General features: G+C 36.7%; 1 pseudogene; it reads left to right on the plus strand.

The window, feature by feature from the left end:
* Window positions 1-17,834: 17,834 nt before the first annotated feature.
* LOC149254221 (hydrophobic protein RCI2B pseudogene) lies at window positions 17,835-18,020 on the plus strand (annotated as a pseudogene).
* The last annotated feature ends 2,536 nt before the right edge of the window (window positions 18,021-20,556 follow it).

Here is a 20,556-nt window from a genome sequence, read left to right on the forward strand (position 1 = left end):
ACCATATTCCAAAAATCGATATGAGGAAGTTTGATGGAAAGGATCCCGCCACATGGATATTACAGATGGAGCAATTCTTCGATCTCAATAATGTGCAAAACGCACAAAAGGTACGTATGGCAACTGTATATTTGGAACCAAATCAGTTTGTTTGGTATCGATGGCTTTGCTCTCGTAAACAATTTATCACTTGGGCAATTTTTATGGAAGAATTGATAGCACATTATGAAGATACAAAAAGCAACACTTTTTTTAGCCAATTGATAAGTCTCAAACAAAAGGGTTCAGTAATGGAGCACATTGAGGAGTTCCAAAAATTGAACATAAGGGTAAAAGATATTCCAGAGGAGCATAGGATTGATGTGTTCATAGGGTCTTTAAAGGATAATATCCAACATGACGTTTGCCTTTGGGAACCTGATTCATTAGAGAAGGCATTCAGGTTAGCAAGAAAAATGGAAAGCAAAATTATGGCAACCAGGAAGCATACCACTCACAACTATAAAGATGGAAGTGTTGTTGCCCCTAGTCTTCCACAACCTATAAGGTTGACACCACAACAATTGGAAGAAAAAAGAGCAAAAGGGCTTTGTTACAGTTGTGATAGCAAATACACTAAAGGTCATAAGTGTGCTGAGAAGAAATTATTCTACATAGATTGTGAAGAGGAAGAAGAAAAGGAGCAAGAAAGGTCAAAAGAAGAAGATATACTCCAGGAACAAAGCCTAGATGAAGAACAAATAAATCCGACCATATCTTGTAATGCATTGGCAGGAATTACCACTCCTCAAACCATCAAGATAGAAGGACAAATCAAGAAGAAAAAGGTAATAGTGTTGATTGATTCAGGAAGCACCCACAATTTTATTCATTGTAGGGTAGCAAAAGAATTGAATTGCTTCCTATATCCAGCACCAGAGTGTCAAGTGATGATTGCAAATGGAGGAACAATAAATTGCTCTGGAAAGTGCCATAATATCAAGCTATCCATGGGAGAATATGTATTGACTAGCCCAATGCTTTCCATTCCAATGGGAGGTGCTGATGTTGTACTAGGAGTCCAATGGCTACAATCCTTGGGTACAATAGCTTTTAATTTTCAAGAACTTTTCATCAAATTTTCTACGGAAGGAAAGGAAGTTGAATTAAGGGGTATTGCAGGGAAACCAGGAAAGATAATCAGCTCTAATGGCATGACAAAGCTTCTAAAAAAGGAGCAAAGAGGTGTAATTGCACAATTATGCTCACTAGATGTTTCCACATTGGAATCATCTATTTCTCCAGATCTCCAAAAAGTCCTGGACAATCATTCCAAGGTATTTGAGACTCCAAAAGGTCTCCCACCTATGCGTGATCATGATCATGCTATTCATCTGATTCCAGGAAGTGTTCCTCCAAACATCAGGCCGTACAGATATCCCTATGCCCAAAAGAGTGAAATTGAACGTATGGTTGCAGAAATGCTAGAGGCGGGTATAATTCAACCAAGTCAAAGTTCTTTCTCAGCTCCAGTAGTATTGGTGCACAAGAAGGATGGATCATGGCGCATGTGTCCGGATTATAGGGAGCTCAACAAGCTCACTATTAAAGATAAGTTCCCCATTCCTGTTATTGATGAATTACTAGATGAATTGCATGGATCAATTTACTTCACCAAGTTGGATCTTCGTTCAGGATATCATCAAATCAGAATGAAGATTGAAGACATTCCGAAAACGGCATTTAGAACTCATGAGGGTCATTATGAATTTTTGGTCATGCCTTTTGGCCTTACCAATGCACCTTCAACATTTCAAGGTTTGATGAATTCAATTTTCAAACCATTCCTTAGAAAATTTGTGTTAGTATTTTTTGATGATATATTAATCTACAGCAAGTCTTGGAAGGATCATGTTGAACATGTTGACAGGGTGCTACAACTATTGGAGGAGAAACAATTATATGCAAAAAGATCCAAATGTTTCTTTGGAGTCCAGGAGGTGGAATATTTGGGTCATATTGTATCTCATGAAGGAGTTAAGGTAGACCCTAGCAAAATTAAAGCCATTAAGGAATGGAAAATTCCCACATCCATAAAGCATCTGCGAGGATTTCTTGGGTTGACAGGGTATTATCGCAAGTTTGTTAAGAATTATGGGAGAATAGCAGCACCTCTAACAACATTATTGAAGAAAGATTCATTTTCATGGACTCCAGAAACAATAAAGGCCTTTGAACATCTTAAAGAAGCAATGTGCCAAGCACCGGTCTTAGCTACACCGGACTTCACAAAAACCTTTATTATGGAATGTGATGCTTCAGGAAATGGAATTGGTGCTGTTCTAATGCAAGATGAAAGACCCATTGCTTTTGAAAGTCGTCCAATCAAGGGAAAGTTTTTAAGCAAAGCTATTTATGAGAAGGAAATGTTGGAAATACTCCATGCACTTAAGAAATGGTGACCCTACCTAATGGGAAGACACTTCAAGGTAAAAACGGATCATGATAGCCTTAAATACTTTTTAGAACAAAGATTATCCTCTGAAGAGCAACAAAAGTGGGTCACAAAGATGTTGGGTTATGACTTTGAAATCATCTACAAAAAAGGGAAGCAAAATGTGGTGGCAGATGCACTCTCAAGAAAGGATGAGGATGTGGAAGCATTGTTGTGTGCCATTTCTATTATCCAACCAGATTGGATAAACGAAGCAAGGGAGGAATGGAAGAATGACGAAGAAGTGTGGGCACTTATTCAAAAGCTACAACAAGATTCCAGTACTTCTGATACATTTAGCTGGAAAAATGATTCGTTATGGTACAAAGATCGCTTATACCTCTGTAAGAATTCCCAGCTAAAACAAAAGATTCTTATGGAATTGCACACTTCTCCCTTAGGAGGGCACTCAAGATTTTTAAAAACTTACCACAGGGTTAAGAAGGAATTTTTTTGGGATGGCCTTAAATTAGATATTCAAAAGTTTGTGGCGGAATGTTTGATTTGCCAGCAAAATAAAGTTGAAACAATTAAGACTCCGGGTCTATTACAACCTTTATCCATTCCAAGCCAACGTTGGGAGGAGGTTTCAATGGATTTTATCACAGGTTTACCCAAGTCTGAGGGAAAGAGTGTCATCATTGTGGTAGTTGACAGACTTACCAAGTATGCACACTTTTGTGCATTATCACATCCATTTAAAGCCAGTACAGTTTCTACTGCATTTATGGAAACAGTTCAAAAGCTACATGGAAACCCAAAGATTATTGTAAGTGACAGAGATCCCATTTTCACTGGAAAATTTTGGACAGAATTATATTCTTGTCTTGGTACTCAGTTAGCTCATAGCTCATCTTATCATCCTCAATTCGATGGGCAAACTGAGATAGTAAACAAATGTTTGGAAGGATATCTTCGTTGCTTTGTATCTGATAAATAGACACAATGGGTCAAATGGTTGCCTCTGGCTGAATGGTGGTATAACACTTCCTTCCATATAGCAACAAAAATGACCCCATTTATGGCACTTTATGGGTATCAACCACCATCCATCACATCATATTTAAGAGAAAATTCTAAGGTTCAGGCAGTGGAACATCACATCGAACATCAACAACAAGTCCTCCAACTCTTAAAGGATAACCTTGTGTTGGCACAAAATAGAATGAAACAACAGGCAGATCAACATCGCAGTGAAAGAAGTTTTGATGTAGGTGATTGGGTATTCCTACGGCTACAACCATATAAGCAAATGTCCCTAAAGCAAGCTAAGAAGGATAATAAATTATCACCAAAGTATTATGGTCCGTACAAGGTGTTGCAAAAGATTGGTACTATGGCATACAAATTGGAGCTTCCTGCAGCTTCTCGATTGCACCCATTTTTCCATGTTTCATGTTTAAAGAAGGTTATAGGTGACAAGCTCCCAATTCAAACAATATTGCTAGAACTGGACGAGGAAGGAAAAATTATATTGGAACTGGAAGCAGTCATAGAAACAAGAACTCGACAGCTATGAAATCGATCAATTTCAGAGTATCTTATCAAGTGGAAGAACTTATCCGCTGAAGATTCCACATGGGAGGATGAGAATTTTATGCAGAAGTATCTAGAACTACTCAAGCGTTGAGGACAACACTTTTTTGAAGGAGAGGGGCATGTTGGGTCCCTATAATACTAGTGATTACCCCATTACTATTGTAGTTATACCCCTTATTTATATTGTTGTGCCCCTATTACCCCCATATTGTTATTTCTGTGCCCCATAGAATCCCTCTATTGTTATTTTTGTGGCTTTATATTATTATTGTTAGGTCGGCTGGATTATATTGTGACTCCTTAGACTCCTATATATAGAAAGGAGGTTTTGTCATTTGTAACATCCAAGAATTGTTCATTTATGTAATGTAAAGGAGGTTGCCCACTCGAAGAGGGTGAATTCTAAGGCGTTGATCTATCTTTTCTATCTTTTCTTGAGCTGGTTTCATAACACAGTCAGATGCAATTGTACCGTCTTCCAATTTGGATCACCAATGGATGCGACCATCAAATAGCTCTGATACCATATATGAATTTACAGGGTAAGTTCCTAAGATAGAACACCAAAGGAAACCACTCACAAATAGATCACAGATCATTACACCAATATTCTTGACGTGGTTAAAACCCTCAAAGAGGGAAACAGACGACGGCCTGAGCCAATGCGACCACTTCTTTTGGAGAATTTGGTATCTACAGATAAACACTAATTCCCTAGATAAGTAGCCATATCTAGAACAACAATTTAAAGCATTTTAGCCTTTTCCTATAAGAAATTAATAAGACAAAGAAGATGAGAAGACCTACTTGTAGACTCACTTTCCTCTTGTCTCCTTTGTATCGATCCTGTTGCTCCTTCCTGTACTCAACACACTTGAGAAGTACTTGTAAACACAAATAGAAGACAAACAACTGATCAGAGCAAAAGATATATTGAATATAAGTGAATGGAATCAGATACATTTCACACATATAAGCATCATAAGAGAATACAAACATATGGGAGAAAGGTTCAAATACTTTATTGAATAGAAGAAGGAATTACAATCATTGTGTCTGATTCAAAGTCATTCCTCCAACTTGGATCCCATCCACATCACATAGAAAACATGACAAACTTATAGCATTACAATACTTGCTTCAAAGCCAATTATCATAGCAACATTATCTCCTTACAATTCAACATAGTCCAGCCCTTGATCACTTAGATGAGTGGTCAATTTATAGGGAGATGAAGGAGGTTTTGTCATAAATGGTGGTATTAAATGGCCTTCCATACTTAGAATTAGTTCCATGGAGGAAGGGATGAGAGGATAGGATGCATCTTAACTCATTCCTCATCCATTTTTGAGCTCATAGGAGTTGATAAGTGAGGGAACCTTCTAGATGAATCCAAAAGATAATAATATTCCCAAAACCTTATGTGAATTTCACTTAAACTCGCCTAGGGTAGGTGAAATGAAGCCTAAGTGCTTTGCAGAGCACCCTGGCATGGACTTAACTACTCTGCAACACACCCTTACATGGGCCTACCTGCGCTGGTCCCTCTAGAGGTCATTTTAGGATGTCTTCCTGTCATGAAACTTTCTGGGAAGGAGGCATTCAAAAGGTTGAATTGTTTAGGGAACATGGCAACTGAAATTAGGGTTTGGTGAGCCCTAAAACACTGATCTGGATGATGGGAGTGATGTTCCCGAATGGATCTGTAATAGCTTCCCCCTAAAGCATGAAGACGGAAAAATGCCAATGTCAAATGAAATGCTTTACGATGTGATGAGGAGGTTTCGAAGTGGAAGGTGACCTGCATCAATTACAATAAATATATCATCATATTTTTATTTTTACATGAATCGATGAGGGAAGGCATACCCATGCTCAGCTTATAAACTTTCATTACATGTACATAAACAGTCATCTATAGATATAGACCCATGATCAGAATGACCATCAATGTAAATCCATTGTACATATGATTTAGTACTCCTGAAATCACAACCTGGATGGATGAAACTAGATCTGGGGTCTTCTATCTCATTCAATTGTTTGCTCAAGTACGAGTCTAACCATGTGAATATGTGATCTGAAGTCGAACATGGGAAGACATCGTCTGATTACCAGCCAATGATGTAAGTTGTTAACAAATGCGAGAGAAATCACTGATAATGATAATGATCCTCAAGGTAATGCAGTACATTATGCATGGTGTGAATGGATGATTTGATGTCGAACACCATACAAAGTCTTTCGGTCAAAGGTTATTGATGTCAACCTATCGCCGGAAGCAAGAAACCTGCCATTGATGTATGCAAGCCTCAAGGTACTGGAAGGGTGTTTCTAAGTCAACTTCTTGGATAATGAGCTGATGTCGACAAGAAGTGACTCATCATAGGAGGGCCTTGATGTATACCACATCAACGACACGAAATTAGTATAATGATTTTGGAGATGGAATTTGATTGACGACAAAAGGTTCAGGAATGTCGATCATGAAAATGAAGGTTTATGGTATTGCAAAGGATGAATTTTGATTGGATGAACCACACTAGTTGGTTCGAAATGTGTCGACAAATGTTTGTCTACATGTGATTTACGCCGAAGTTATTCTTTCAACTATTATGGATCACAGAAGCCTCAATTCAACTATGGATGACTTCTCTTGAACATGTCAGCGACACTAAAATGAATTGGTAGCATTGACCCAAAACAAAGTAATGGATGGTATGATAGACCAACGGTATGATAACCATCAAGCTAATAACCCAACCAAAATAGTCACGGTGATGGAGTAAAAGTGTCATGTTCAAGAGCGACCCACTACCATAAAGTGGTTTTTCCCCTTTTTCCCATTTTCCCCAGTCATTGCTGACTAGTACCTCTTTAATTTTTATCAAGCTTGAGGAGGATAACATATGCTTGTTGTATAATTCCACCCTTTGGGTGAATCCATTGCTATTTGATGTTTTAACGAGTCTAGTGAAGGTGAAACTCAGTCTTGTCTAAATGGACAAGTTTTTTGCTATTTGATGTTTTAACGTGTTTAATGACAAAGATTTAGAGAGTTTGAAAAGGGACAAAAAGAAAACTCCACAAGTTATTTTTCGTAAATTAATCTCTCACGCTCGAAAAAACGTAAAACAATACGAGAGAGATGTCATTTCCAATCCGTTAATGAGTTGAAAAGGACAAGCGTTTGGCAATATTTTCATGTTTAGAGAGTCTAAAAAGAGCTTAAAGAGGACTCCAAGGGGTTCCTTTTTCATTTTTAACAGAGCTCGAAAAAGAGATAAAAGAATGCTCTGTGGTCAAATGTACAAATTACAATTGAGCACGTCAAATTCTGTAAGTCAACTGTAAAACCTGCTCAAAACACCACCAAATGGTTTAAAAATACCTATTTCATAGGCAAAAATAGGCAAATACTAATGTTTACTCGATTAATGAACATGAAATAAACATAAAACAAGTTTTTACCATGACACTTTTACCATTTGGAACTTACCATTTAGTTTTGTGCTCTGGGCCGATTTTTTACCTCGAACTTCATCAGACAATTGTGAGAGATTCTGCGGACCGTTTCTCATGCCATCCAAACTAGGTAGGAGATCTACCCCTCCTCTTTCCTTTCAGGTCATTATTTTTTCATTTCATGCAAGTTTTATGGTTTTTTGGGGCCTCTAGGGTTTCATTTTTTCGCCCTGGTATCAACGCAGGATTTCAAATCGAAAACTGCGTTGAAGAGAACCCAGATAGAAGGCTTCCTACTTTGCAGAACATTGTCTCTATGCCTGGGATGCACTGGGCAAGTTTCCGCAATTTTTTTTAGTTGTTTTCTCCAAAATTTGACCTATTTGTTGCATGGAAAGGATCCTGACTGAGCTTATGATTGTGTTTCAGGCTTTCATCGGATCAAAATGTCGATTACATGGCGAGAAAGAGAGCATGCAAAATAAGATATGGTTTCCCTAAACAATCCAGGTATAATTGAGGCCCTCAAGAACTGTGGGTTACTCAAATACTTCAAGTTGTCAGGAATTAGGCAACAAATAGAACTATTGCAGCTCCTTGTTCATGCATGGGATCCGGCAGATCAAACATTTCATATAAGGGAAAAGATGGTCCCTATTACCATTGATGATATTTACTTTCTTACTGGACTGTCGAGGCGAGGTGCCCCCATCTCACTTTCTAGATTTTCCCATGGAGGTGAATTGATGAGAGATTACATTCGATAGTTTTGTCAACTAAGTACACAACCTAGCAAGGATGGCAAAATAAACATCAGGGATGTAGGTGATTTGCTTTTGAGAACTATAATCTTCACAATCGCAAAATTGGATGGCAGTGTGACACTACATTTGGCGAACAAATCATATATGCAGTATGCACTTGAGTGTCTAGAGCCAAAGGTATTCAACTGGTGCGAGGCCATGATTTCTTCACTGAAAGAACAACTGACCAAGGTAAAAAGTGGTAAGATGAAGAATTTATGCTATGGTTCGATCTTAATCGCTTTTACCTTAGAGAGAATCCCATTGATGCAACCACAACATGTATCACTGGGTGTAGCTAGTCCTAGAGATCCACGTATGCAGAGGTGGGTTGAATTGATGGCTCGACATGCGGGTCAGTCAACAATCATTTTTTCCACTGCATTATTTAGTTGTCTCGATCGACAACATCTCATCATCGAGGAGCATCCATACTCAGGGATGGATTTCTGTGGAGATCCAGATTTGATTCTACCAATTGGAGCACAATGGGGTGCTATAGGTAAATTGTTTGACCAAAGCGTTTTTTGGTTTTTCAAGTTTCTACATGTTTTTTGTGTTTTTAATGTTTCCAAGACTACGCTAAAATCATTCTCATGCATGCAGATGTGGGTACTGTTCGACTTGTGGGGCACCAACAGGGTGCAGGTGGGCCATTACGGAGAAAAATTGGGAGAGAAGTTTTGCGGGACTTGGATTTGGCTGAAACCTTGGCAGAGTTGCAGGATCACATAGAGGGATTAACCCTTGGTATTCTAGATGTCCGAATCGAGGAGTTACCTATGAGGCTACAGTGCCACACTATTGGTGTTCCTAGCCGCTGGGTGAAGCTTTTGTGCATGATAGCACATGCTGTGACCTGTTATCATGAGCACCACTAGATCTACTTAGGATATTTTTGTATGCATTTTGAGTTTTTGGGTCAGTTGACCAAACGTGTCTTGGACACAGATTTTGTAAAAGCTTTTTAAAACACTTATCTATTTTAATTTCAGAGTTTTCTATGGTTATGTGCAATCCTATTCAACTGATGATGTGAATTGAAAATATTACTTTTACTTGTGTCACAAATATCTATTTAACACATAATTCACTAGAGAATCAGTTAATGTGTTAAAGTTTCTGGAAATATGTTGATATTGAATGTATTCAAAATACCTTTCCAAAATCTAAACTCTAAGGAACATGCAAAATGTTTTTGGATTTCGGACAGTATGAATTTTTGTTAGTTGTAGTACAACTAGTTGTGAGTCTAGCCTAACAATGATTCGGCAAATGCCATGTGAAATTGCATCAGATAGAAGTTCGATCAATGAGTTATAATCAGCGATGTTGTTCGTTGATCGACCGATACAAATCCCTTGGAAACTCACTAACTCGCCACTTGGAGTGAAAATGGCCCATGCTGCAGAAGTAGGTTTTGCGTACTATGACTAGCACCATCGACGTAACCAACAAATGGTTTTGAAGACTCAGACATCTGCAACAAATGGAAATCGATTTACTAACCAGATAAAAAACTCTAAAAGACACACACTGACACACACACACATGCAATGAAAGCATATATACAATGAGTTTTACTACACTTAATCAAGCATAGTAACGTTTCAGGTACAACCCGTTTTGGGGTTGCGACAATGGAATCCTATCATAATCTACTAACTCGTAGGCACCTTTCGCCAAAACATGCTTGAGAATATAAGGACCCATCCACATTGGTTCAAATTTCCCTGCTCCAAGTTTATCATCTTACTAGTTGTAAAGAAAGGCCAGGTCTCCTTCTGAGAAGATACGAGGCTTGACATTTCTATCATATTGCGCCTTGATTTGTTTCTTATGCACTTCGTTAGCGAATGTGGCACTACAACGGATTTCATCCAGATGGATTAGTTCCAAGAAACATGCTTCTTCTTCAGAAGTGTTGTGTAACAAGTCAATTGCGAGTTTGAGAGATGAAATTTCACATTCTATCAGTAAGATTGCTTCCAAACCTTACACCAACTGAAAGGGTGTGAATCTAGTTGCATTTCTTACCAAGGTTCGATATGCCCACAAAGTAGAGTACAGGATTAAATGCCAGTTTCGTTTATGACCCCTATCATTCTTTGCAACATCTGCTTCAGGGCTTTGTTGATGGCCTCAACTTGTCCATTCACTTGCGGGTAATAAGGGGTAGAAATATCATGTGGCAATCCTAACTTAGCAGTCAACTCAGCCATCATGTGGTTGCGAAAATGCGAACCATGATCTGTAACTATGGCTTGTGGTACACCAAACCGGGAAACCACATGGTTAAAAAAGAAAAGAGAAGCCATTTCGCCACTGTTGTTTAATATTGGCATCACCTTGGCCCATTTGGTAAAATAGTCAACAATGACTATAATATACCCATGCCCCCCAGCCGAGGTGGGGTTACATGTCATGAAATAAATGCCCCATTTGGCAAATGGTCCAACAAAAATGACTGGATGCAATGGTGTAGGTGGAAATCTATTTTTTTGGTCATAAATCTAGCATGCATGATAGCTTCTGACGATAATAATACAATCTTTGAATATAATTATCCAAAAGTAACTAGCACGGAGAATTTTCTATGTGGTAGCATATTCAGATAAGTGTCCACCACAAGCACCTGAATGGTAATCATTCAATTCTTTCTTGGCTTCCTCATGTGTGAGGCACCTCCATAAAATCGTATCGATACCGCGATGGTAAAGAGTGTCGCCAATGATCAGATAATCTTTGGCTTGGTATCGAATACGTCGATGTTGCGAGCGAGAGGTATCAGGCCAGAAATTTTGGGTCTGGAGATAGATTAGTATATCTCCATACCAAGGGTCGGATGATGATATGAGAAATAGAGACCCATCCAAAATCGATGGTTCAGATGTTGAATAATTGGAGGTCGAGGGAAGGTCACAAATTAGCTTAGTGAAAACGAGAGACTTTTTTGATTTGGACTTGATGAACCAAATCAAAATCCTGCAAAATGACTATCCATTTTGAGCATTTTCCCCCCAACAATTGACGTGACAAAATGTATGTCATAGGGTTGCAATCCGAAATGATAGTGCTCTTTTGGAGTAGGATGTAATGACGAAATCTCTAAACAGCTTGCACAACTGCCAAAGCTAGTTTCTCGACATAAGAGTACTTACTTTCTGTATCATTGAGATTGCAACTCAAATAATAAATCAGATGTTCAATCCCATTTTCCTTTTGGACTAAAATCATGTCAATGGTTGTATATGCAGCGACGAGATGCAGGTAATAGTCATTTTTATAATTCAGAGAATACATTAATGACACTCTAATCAAGGTATATTTAAGAGCATCAAAGGAAACTTACACAACCAGATCCCAACAGAAGGGTATCCCATTTTTCAAAAGACATGTAAAAGCTTTAGCCATCTCAGTGTAATTGGGAATGAACCTCCTCAGAAAGTTAGACTTCCCTTGGAGTCTCTGTAACCGTAAAAGATTTGAAGGTGGAGGAAAGTCAAGAATTGCTTGAACCTTTAATGGATCGAGTCGAATTCTTTCTTTAGACACTACAAATCCAAGCAATCGACTAGAACCAACACAAAACACACATTTGTGTGGATTGAGTCGTATCTTGTAGTGTCGATGTCGTAAAAATATTGCTCTAAAATGTTGCAGGTGATCAGTCTCCTTTCGTGAATGGGCAGGTAAATCGTCAAGGTAAGGTTGAACAATGTGCTTGATGTCATGGAAGGCATAGTTCATTTCCCTATGAAAGGTAGCCCCTACATTCTTCAAATCGAATGGGAGTTTCCTATACGCAAATGTGCCCCATGGAAAAATAAAATAAGCTTTAGATTTTTCGTGTGGGTGGATATTGATTTGATTGTAGCCTGAAAAACCATCCATAAATGAGAATATTTCACATCCGACACATTCATCAATAATTTGGTTGATAAGAGGAGTAGGATAATTGTCCTTTGGACATGCATGATTTACATCCCTATAATCGATGCACACTCGAATTGTCCCTTGTTTCTTCATGACAGGAATAATATTGGAAACCCAATCAGTGAGAGGTACAGGGTAAATGAAGCTAGCACGCAAAATATTTTCGACTTCTGCTTTAATGGCAATGAATTTCTTTGGATGAATAGGTTGAAGCTATTGTTGTACTGGTTTGACATTAGAGTACATTTTTATTTTGTGTTGAACAATACTAGAGTCAATGCCTGGCATCTTCTCGTATGACCATGCAAATATATCTCGAAATTCACGAAAGAGAGTATGGTAACTATCAAGTTCTGATGGAGAACAAGATTTTCTGACATGAATGTTTTCTACGACATTAGGCATGGTCAAAATATTAATAGAAATCATTTCTTCAATATTTGACAGGTTTCGCTCGGAATCTACTGTGTCTATGAAAACTGAATTCAAAAGGAAATCAATAACTGAAGGGTGGTTTAATTCATTTGAATAATCTTTGATGTCATCTAGAAGATGGGAATGATGATGATAATCTTCCCCAGGTTCTTCTCCTATCATCATTGATTGGATGATTCCTTCATCCATAGAATGTATATGTGAAAAAGGATTCAAAGAAGTACCATATTCTAACAAATGGTCTACCCATGCAATTGGTGAAAGTGGATTTGGGTTTGCCGCACAAGCTAGAAAAATTGATTGCTATGCAAGCTCAATGGGGCTTAGCGGGATAACCTCAGTATTATTATCAACTTCAGAATTGTTGGTAATCCTCCTTAAATTAGATGGGGTGGAGGAAATCATGTTGCAAGTCTCTACTCTTGCCACTTTCGCCAAATCAGATGGTGATAGTAGCATAAAAGTACCCATTAGGGAAGGATCTTTAAAGAGACCTACTTTTGGCTTGTTGGGGCCTGACCTAGGTTTGGAGGTGATTTAGCCAAACAAATCCCAGTACTACTGGCCCTTTCGGCAATAGTCCACGGAGCGCAGACTGAGATCTCACTCGAAGTAGTATGGGAGGGTGCTAGAACTAGGTTTCCACACCCTGGAGATGTCTGATGAGTTCAAGTGGTCCACGGTTCGACCCTGCGTGCCTGTCGCTACGTGCACTTACCCATTCCTCGCAGCCTGAGGTGTTGCCTTCCCGCAACCCTACTTGGGGGCTGAACAATGTTATTACCCAAGTCCTTACTAGTAATCTAATATTAGTTGATTAACTTAGCTTATCTATATGCTTTCGGTTATACTTAACCATATTCACAGTTCATACAAGTGCACACAATAAATAAACAATATAATTGAAATTCATATCCAACAAATAATAACCCAAGAACAGATACACGGAATTCAGATAAATCTTCTCTTTATTATTCTCTTCCTTTGGTTACAGACTCTATTCCGCCCTGTGCACTCAGCTGCAGGGGTCCGCGCACTTAGCTGTGGGCTCTACTAGGCCTCTGCGCACTCAGCTGCAGAGCCTATTCCTACTCTATGACACAAGACACACTCCACACTTCGACTTAATCTCTAAGACCTTTCATGCCTGTTCTCTATTCGATCCGATTAGATATCTTTACAACTTAGAGCTTCGCTTTATTTATACAATCCCATGGTCTGTGGACCATGGGTAGGTTGACATTACATTCAAAACTAGGGCGAACATCCCTATGACTCTAACATACATTTCACACCTGCAATTGATGGAGCTTGTTGGGCTTCCAAAATGTCTTCAAAATGACATCCACTTTCACCTTTATCACCATCATTTCACTCACATGTCGCAACTCCATAACCATATAATCTTTCATTAGCCACCATTTTCATAAATATATGGGTTAGGATCCTTATTTACCAAAGTTATTTATTTTATGCGTTTAAAGTGAATTTATGATTAAAAACTAGGAAATTAACATGGTTTCATGTATCTATATATGTGGCTTGAGTTTCATGACATGTGTAGGTCACTTGGAAGCTTCCAAGACACCCTTATGTGGCCTCCAATGCTCAAATTTGAATTACCTTCAAAGGAGATTTGGATAAAGGTCAAAGAAGGATATGTGTCCTATTTGGCTTGTAACTCTATGAGGAGTCTCATCATTTCTTATTTGGATTAGAACTCTATGAGACACTTACAGGATATGTGTCTCATTATGAGCTATTTGGTTGTAACTGTATGAGATCTTAGTGTATTCTTATTAAATAGGGTAGCTTCTTATGTTTTGTATAAATAGGAGAGCCTTCTCCTTTGAAAGGCATGTGTAAAGTTGGAGAAATGCTCATGTTTTTAATAGAGAATTTGGAGCTCATACTTGAGATTTGAAGATTTAGTTTTGCTTGCATATAGAGCTTCTTCACTTGCCATCCTCATACAACACTGGAATGGCCATCTAACGATTGTGAGATTTAATTACTTTTTTAGATTAAAGATCATTTGCTTTCTTAGTATTAGTTTTAGAATGACTGTGTAGTCTTTGCTTTTCTAAAAACATTTCAATAAGGAATATTTATGTATTTTCTAATTGGATTAAGTTTTAGGCAAGGGCTCATAGTTATTTAGTTTCCTTTCATGTTATGTTATTTACTTTCTTAGATCAAACCATCAATTCATTGTATAATTGAATAAATGATCAGGCCAAGAAGGTGACTTCAAATTGGGTGATTGAATGTTCAACCTATGCAATCATTGAGCTTTACTTTTTCATGCTTTTATATTTTCTTTTAAGATCCTCACTTAATTGCATTAACTGATATTCCTAAAGATCATTTTAAGAAATTGATTTAATCATATTTCAAGATTGAATGGTTGAATATTTAATACATGCAATTACTGAATTATTTTTTGCACACTTTACTTGCTTTTCTAGGACATTAGAAGTTAAAGTATAAATAGTTGCTTACACATCATCTCAAGAAGGTAACACTTCATAATTGAATGCTAGAGTAACTAAGCACACATTAGTTGTTTTTGATTTCACAGGTTAGTTGAATTTCATTTTCATCATTTGATTTCATAGATTAGATGAACTGGTTTTCATTATTTTGTAGTTAGATTGATCTAAACTGAAAGACAACTTCTAGCACATACAGTGCATGCATACTTCACAAGTTTACGAAACCCCTGGGTTAACAAATTAAATGACAGGCAATCACTTTGCCCCGACATTTTGGTGCCGCTGCCGAGGAAGTGTGCAAAGGAACTAGCTTTCAGTTTATAGTGTATTTTATTTTGTTTTTGTTTTTACTAACCATTTATGGACATGGGATCTAGAATGCAACCTAAAGACTACATTGGGGAATGGTTTCAAGAAGCAGTTACGCCACAATATTCATCAATTCTTCAAGAGATCCTTGTGGAAAATCGAGAGGTCAAGTCGATTTCACATATCCTTACAAACAATCGGGTACATTTTTCAAGCTGGGATATGAGCATTTCAAAAATTCTAATTCGTAAATGGCTTCACTAGAGCATGAATATACTTAAAAAATAAAAAAAATAGTTTTTAGATAGATAGGAAAAATAAAAATATTTTTTATAGTTTTTAGGATAAATTTGATGTTTTATGGTGCAATAAGAACCAACCATCTACTAACCCTTTGTAGGAAAAATTTGCAATAAAACAAATGGTTGAGAACAAGGAGCGCAAGTGAAGATCACGAACGATAATTTAAGGTATGAGATCAAGCATTTTCATGTTATTTTTGTAAAATTTACAGAAGAATCGATTGATAAAATCTTGACTATGCTAACAAAGTAAATCTCTCAAGTATGCTCTCCTTCTGCACTTCGTGTGACCTGAAGGATCAGAAAAAAAGAAATTGTTTTGTTAGTATATCATAAAAATTATTTAGCTATAGAATGAAATTCTGTAGCTAATTTCTGTTTTCATGATTTTATTTAATTCAATTTGATTTTTCAATAAACAAAATAATAATAATAATAATAATAATAATAAATAAATAATTTCCACATGCATTTTCTTTATTAATAATTTTTTTTTGTTTAAATGAAATATATATGTATATATTTTCAATTTAAAAAAAAATGTGTAACATACATAAATTTTAAAACAAAACATTTACCCAAAAAAAAAAAAAAATTCCATATGCATTTTCTTTATTAATAAATTGTTTTGTTTAAATGAAATATATATGTATATATTTTCAATTTTAAAAAAATGTGTAACATACATAATTTTTAAAACAAAATATTTACAAAAAAAAAAAAAAAAAAAACCAATCAAACCCACCATCCATAAAAATAAAATAAAATCAACCCACTACTTGTAAGTGAAAAGCTCACATTGAGTATAAATACAATAAAATGGGTTGGATCTAATAAACCATTTGCATACACGTTAATGAAAAAACAAAACTCCAAGCCAGACATAACACAGATCGTTAAATACTTGCACTACTAAACAAATGAAGGTCAAAACGATGGCATTGTTTTCTTGACGACTCCAAGCTTTAAGTTTGCGTAGCCTTTTCCATGGTTGGAGCTTCGACGTCCAGTGAATAACTTTTTTTACTCACTGTTCCATCGAATTCCCAAGTCCGTGGCAAACAACAAAAACTATGAACAAAATATAAAGTAAAACAAAGGCTGATCGAATTCAAGTGGCTCGAGCCTTAATTCAACCTAGAACCAAGAATGTAACTATTGTTTGTATAATGATAAATCGATAGGTGAATTCGTTAAGATCCATTTCTTTTGGAGTAAGAGTTGAGTTCAAATTAAATATAAATCTCAATGCATGTTTCACGATTTTCCAAGTGTGGTTAAGTTGTTTAAAAGTTTGTTTTGGTGGCAGCGATTATGGGTTTAGAAGGACGTGGAGATTTCATTTAGATTTTTGGGTAGAAAACTAGCAGTCAATCTTGACCGTTGTTTCATTTTTAATTGCCAAAACAACGCGCAAATTCGGAAGATCTTGGATGGACTATTCTTGACGAAAACCAACAACAAACTTGCAAATAAAAAAATTCAACCACAATAGTTACCTGAGCAGAGGAAATGTGTAACAAACTTAAAAACGTCAATTTTTAAACACGACTTCCAGCCAAATGAAAATGAATTTTGGAAAACCAAGACATGGGTTTTTCTCTAGACAGGTCGAATTAAATAACCTAGAAATGATTTCCTCAATTTCGCAATCATTTGAGAGAAATCTGAGATTCTTTGGGACACTGTTTCACTGACTATGTGAGAAAAAAACGGATTTATAATTTAATGCACAAATAGAAGTTGCGGCCATGAAAATCCGATTTTGGATGCTACGGTTGTTTAAAGAAATCAAGATTGTGATTGTTTGTCATTGAAATCCATGGATTTGTTGCCACATAAGAAAACGTGTGAAAATGAGCTACAAAGGAGGTTTGGGGATTTGCCTTGAGATTGCGCTGAGGAAGTTGCTTGACGATGGTTGAATAGTCTGGATTCGATCTAGCTCTTTGAGAAGGTTGTGGAACTAAAGAAAAGAAGAGCATAAGACATCTTTAGACTGGGATTGGATTTGTGGTTTATTTTGGTGTATCATCTTGTAATCTGAATAATAAGATTCAGAGTACCAGTTTATTTCATCATGGGTAGTGCAACCTTCATAGATATCTTGTTGGCCATGCTTCTGCCTCCTTTGGGAGTCTTTCTCAAATATGAGTGCCAAGATGAATTCTGGATATGTGTGTTGTTGACACTTTTTGGGTGGTTACCAGGAATTATATATGCCATCTATGTTCTCACCAAGTGAAAATGGCCATTCTTTGTTTGGAGCACGGTGTACTGTAAATCCCATAAGTAAACATAATTGAATTTGTTTATTCACTTGTTTTTTAATGCATCTGCTACTATTTCAAGCAAATCGCCCACTACTCGATGCAGTTTGTTTATTGCCTTCATTCTAAGATTCATACAAGAATAACGAATTGTATTTTGTCAAAATTTTGATGTAGTTACAAATATGCAATTGAGATTGATGCTCAAGGCTCAAAATATATACAACTTCATATGTTTTTGTTTTTTTTCAAAAAAACAAATAAAGGTTTTTTTGTTTTGTTTTTGTTTTGACAAGAGGCATTGTAATTATCACTGGATTTTGGCTCTAGTAAACCACAACATTGTTTCTTGCTCTTTGAATTCATTTTTTGTTATTTATTGACTTGGTTTGTTTGTTCAGGATTTTAGCTACAAAAATTGTGCATATTTTGAAACTGAACATCGATTTTGCAGCTAATCGATGATTCTGCAGCTGTACAACAATTCTACAGCTAATCAACAATTCTACAACTAATCAACAATTCTGCAGCTAGAAAACAATTCAGAAGCTATGCATTTAACTCAATGATTTATTTGTAAAACAGTGCATTCTAACCAAAAATTCATGATCAACATGCCATTTCATTTGCTTACATCATCTTTCACTGTAACATCATGTTCCCATGCCACATTTTACATGACAATTTTCACTGTTTCATAAAAATTTCAAAACAATCTAACCTTCCCATACAACATCGAAATTCTATGATTCAAGCATCGTTGGAAAGATCTCGACGAGATCTACAAAATGAGGAAGCTATTATCAGATTTTGAAACAGTAAAGAATGAAGAAAGTTCTGAAAAAAACAACAGATAATTTGAGGCACTACTTTCGACACAGTTATAAACTCTTTTGGTTTTCTTTCATGAACTTGTTTAATAGTACCGATTCTTATTTTTTTGATGTAAATGTAATTAACAGAGAAATTAATCACCTATCTATTTTTATAACTTTACAATCCATTGGAGAAGAAGTACTAGTTTTTTGCAGGTTCTAGGAGGAAGAACAAATGACTATAAGCAAATAGCGTCTCTCAAAGACCACATTTATTTCACAAGAAAATGATCAGAGTAGCAACAGAGATGAAACATCAATGCATGAGCACATGCTAATGCACATTAGATCCAATAGTTGCAATCCTTTCAGATGCCAGAGTTTCCATTGCATCCATACTCCTTCAGTCAATAAAACCTTCATCTCATTTCCTTTACAGTCGCATTGCATTTCACTTAGACAGCCAATAAAATTCTCATCTCATTTTCCTTCACTGCTCATTTTTAGAAACTATATCTTCCTGCCTTGCTTTCACTAACTCATAACACATTTTCATAAAGACATTCAGCTCGCCTACATGCTGATTTGTCCTTTTACTTTCCATTCACTTGTCATTTTCCTTTCCATTAAATAAACCTTGATCCACTGCAAAATTTTCCATTCATAGTCCTTCAAAATCATTGTTTCATGCTCGCGTTAGATGATGGAGGATTCCTTAAGGCCTTCCTTCTAACAAGCCTTGGCCTATCGACATCGACACATTATCTAGGTCCAAGGCTAGAGTCCTCATTAGTACCCTGAGGCTTGTATGCCTTAATGACAGGCTCTCTCACTAACAATCATGGGAATACATCAATGTCCCTTAATCGTTGGATCTTGTAAGTGGTTCAACATCGACTCATTTATTCGCCCTTCGCAAGATGTACATGGGTACCTTGACACTCGTTGACATTAATGACGAGTTTGCCTCGCATTGGTTAACGACATTCATCAGTGGTCGGTAATCCAATGACCTCTCTTCATGCTCGACACCGACACATTTATTCGCATGAATAGAGTTGTACCATCGGTTTTATAACGATTGAAGACTATATCATTTCAGCATTTTGCAGTAGATACAATAGATTTAGCGGTAGTAATAAAGAATCCACTTCACAACCTCATCCACCATTTATGCAACCAAGAAGCAGATGAATTCTACATTTCATCCCATGATCCAGAAGCAACCACGCTCTTCAATTTCCATAACTCATGCACATTGAAGGTAAGTCAAGGTATGTGGTTTTCTAATTTTTAGTCATGCTGTCCTTAAAATACTAAAATTGTAACTTTGGGAAATTCCTCACTTCCTCTTTCACATTGTCATATCTTTAGTTGGGGGGTGTTATTGTCAGTGCTTTCACACTGTCATCAATGATCAAATTTATCTTTTGCATTTCATATTAGGTGTCCCATTCTGATGAGTTGCACTCCATTAGGTCATGGATCAGGTGATGGTAGGGTTTCATTTCATTTGTCCCTCATTCTATATACCTGATGGCCTATTTCACATATTTTTTCAGTCATTCATAGTCATTCCCGTTCACATCATTTATAAAAATCAGTATTAGACTTTAGTTTCACTAGGTCTTAGGGTTTTTCACCATGGTATTTCAAAAGAGTAATAAATGTCAACAGACACATGAGGAGGTAAATAAAGTTCAACAAATCATAA

Source organism: Pinus tabuliformis, chromosome 7 (genome assembly GCF_031772625.1).
Source record: "Pinus tabuliformis cultivar Carrire ecotype Pingquan chromosome 7, CPIR1, whole genome shotgun sequence".
Taxonomy (NCBI): Eukaryota; Viridiplantae; Streptophyta; class Pinopsida; order Pinales; family Pinaceae; genus Pinus; species Pinus tabuliformis.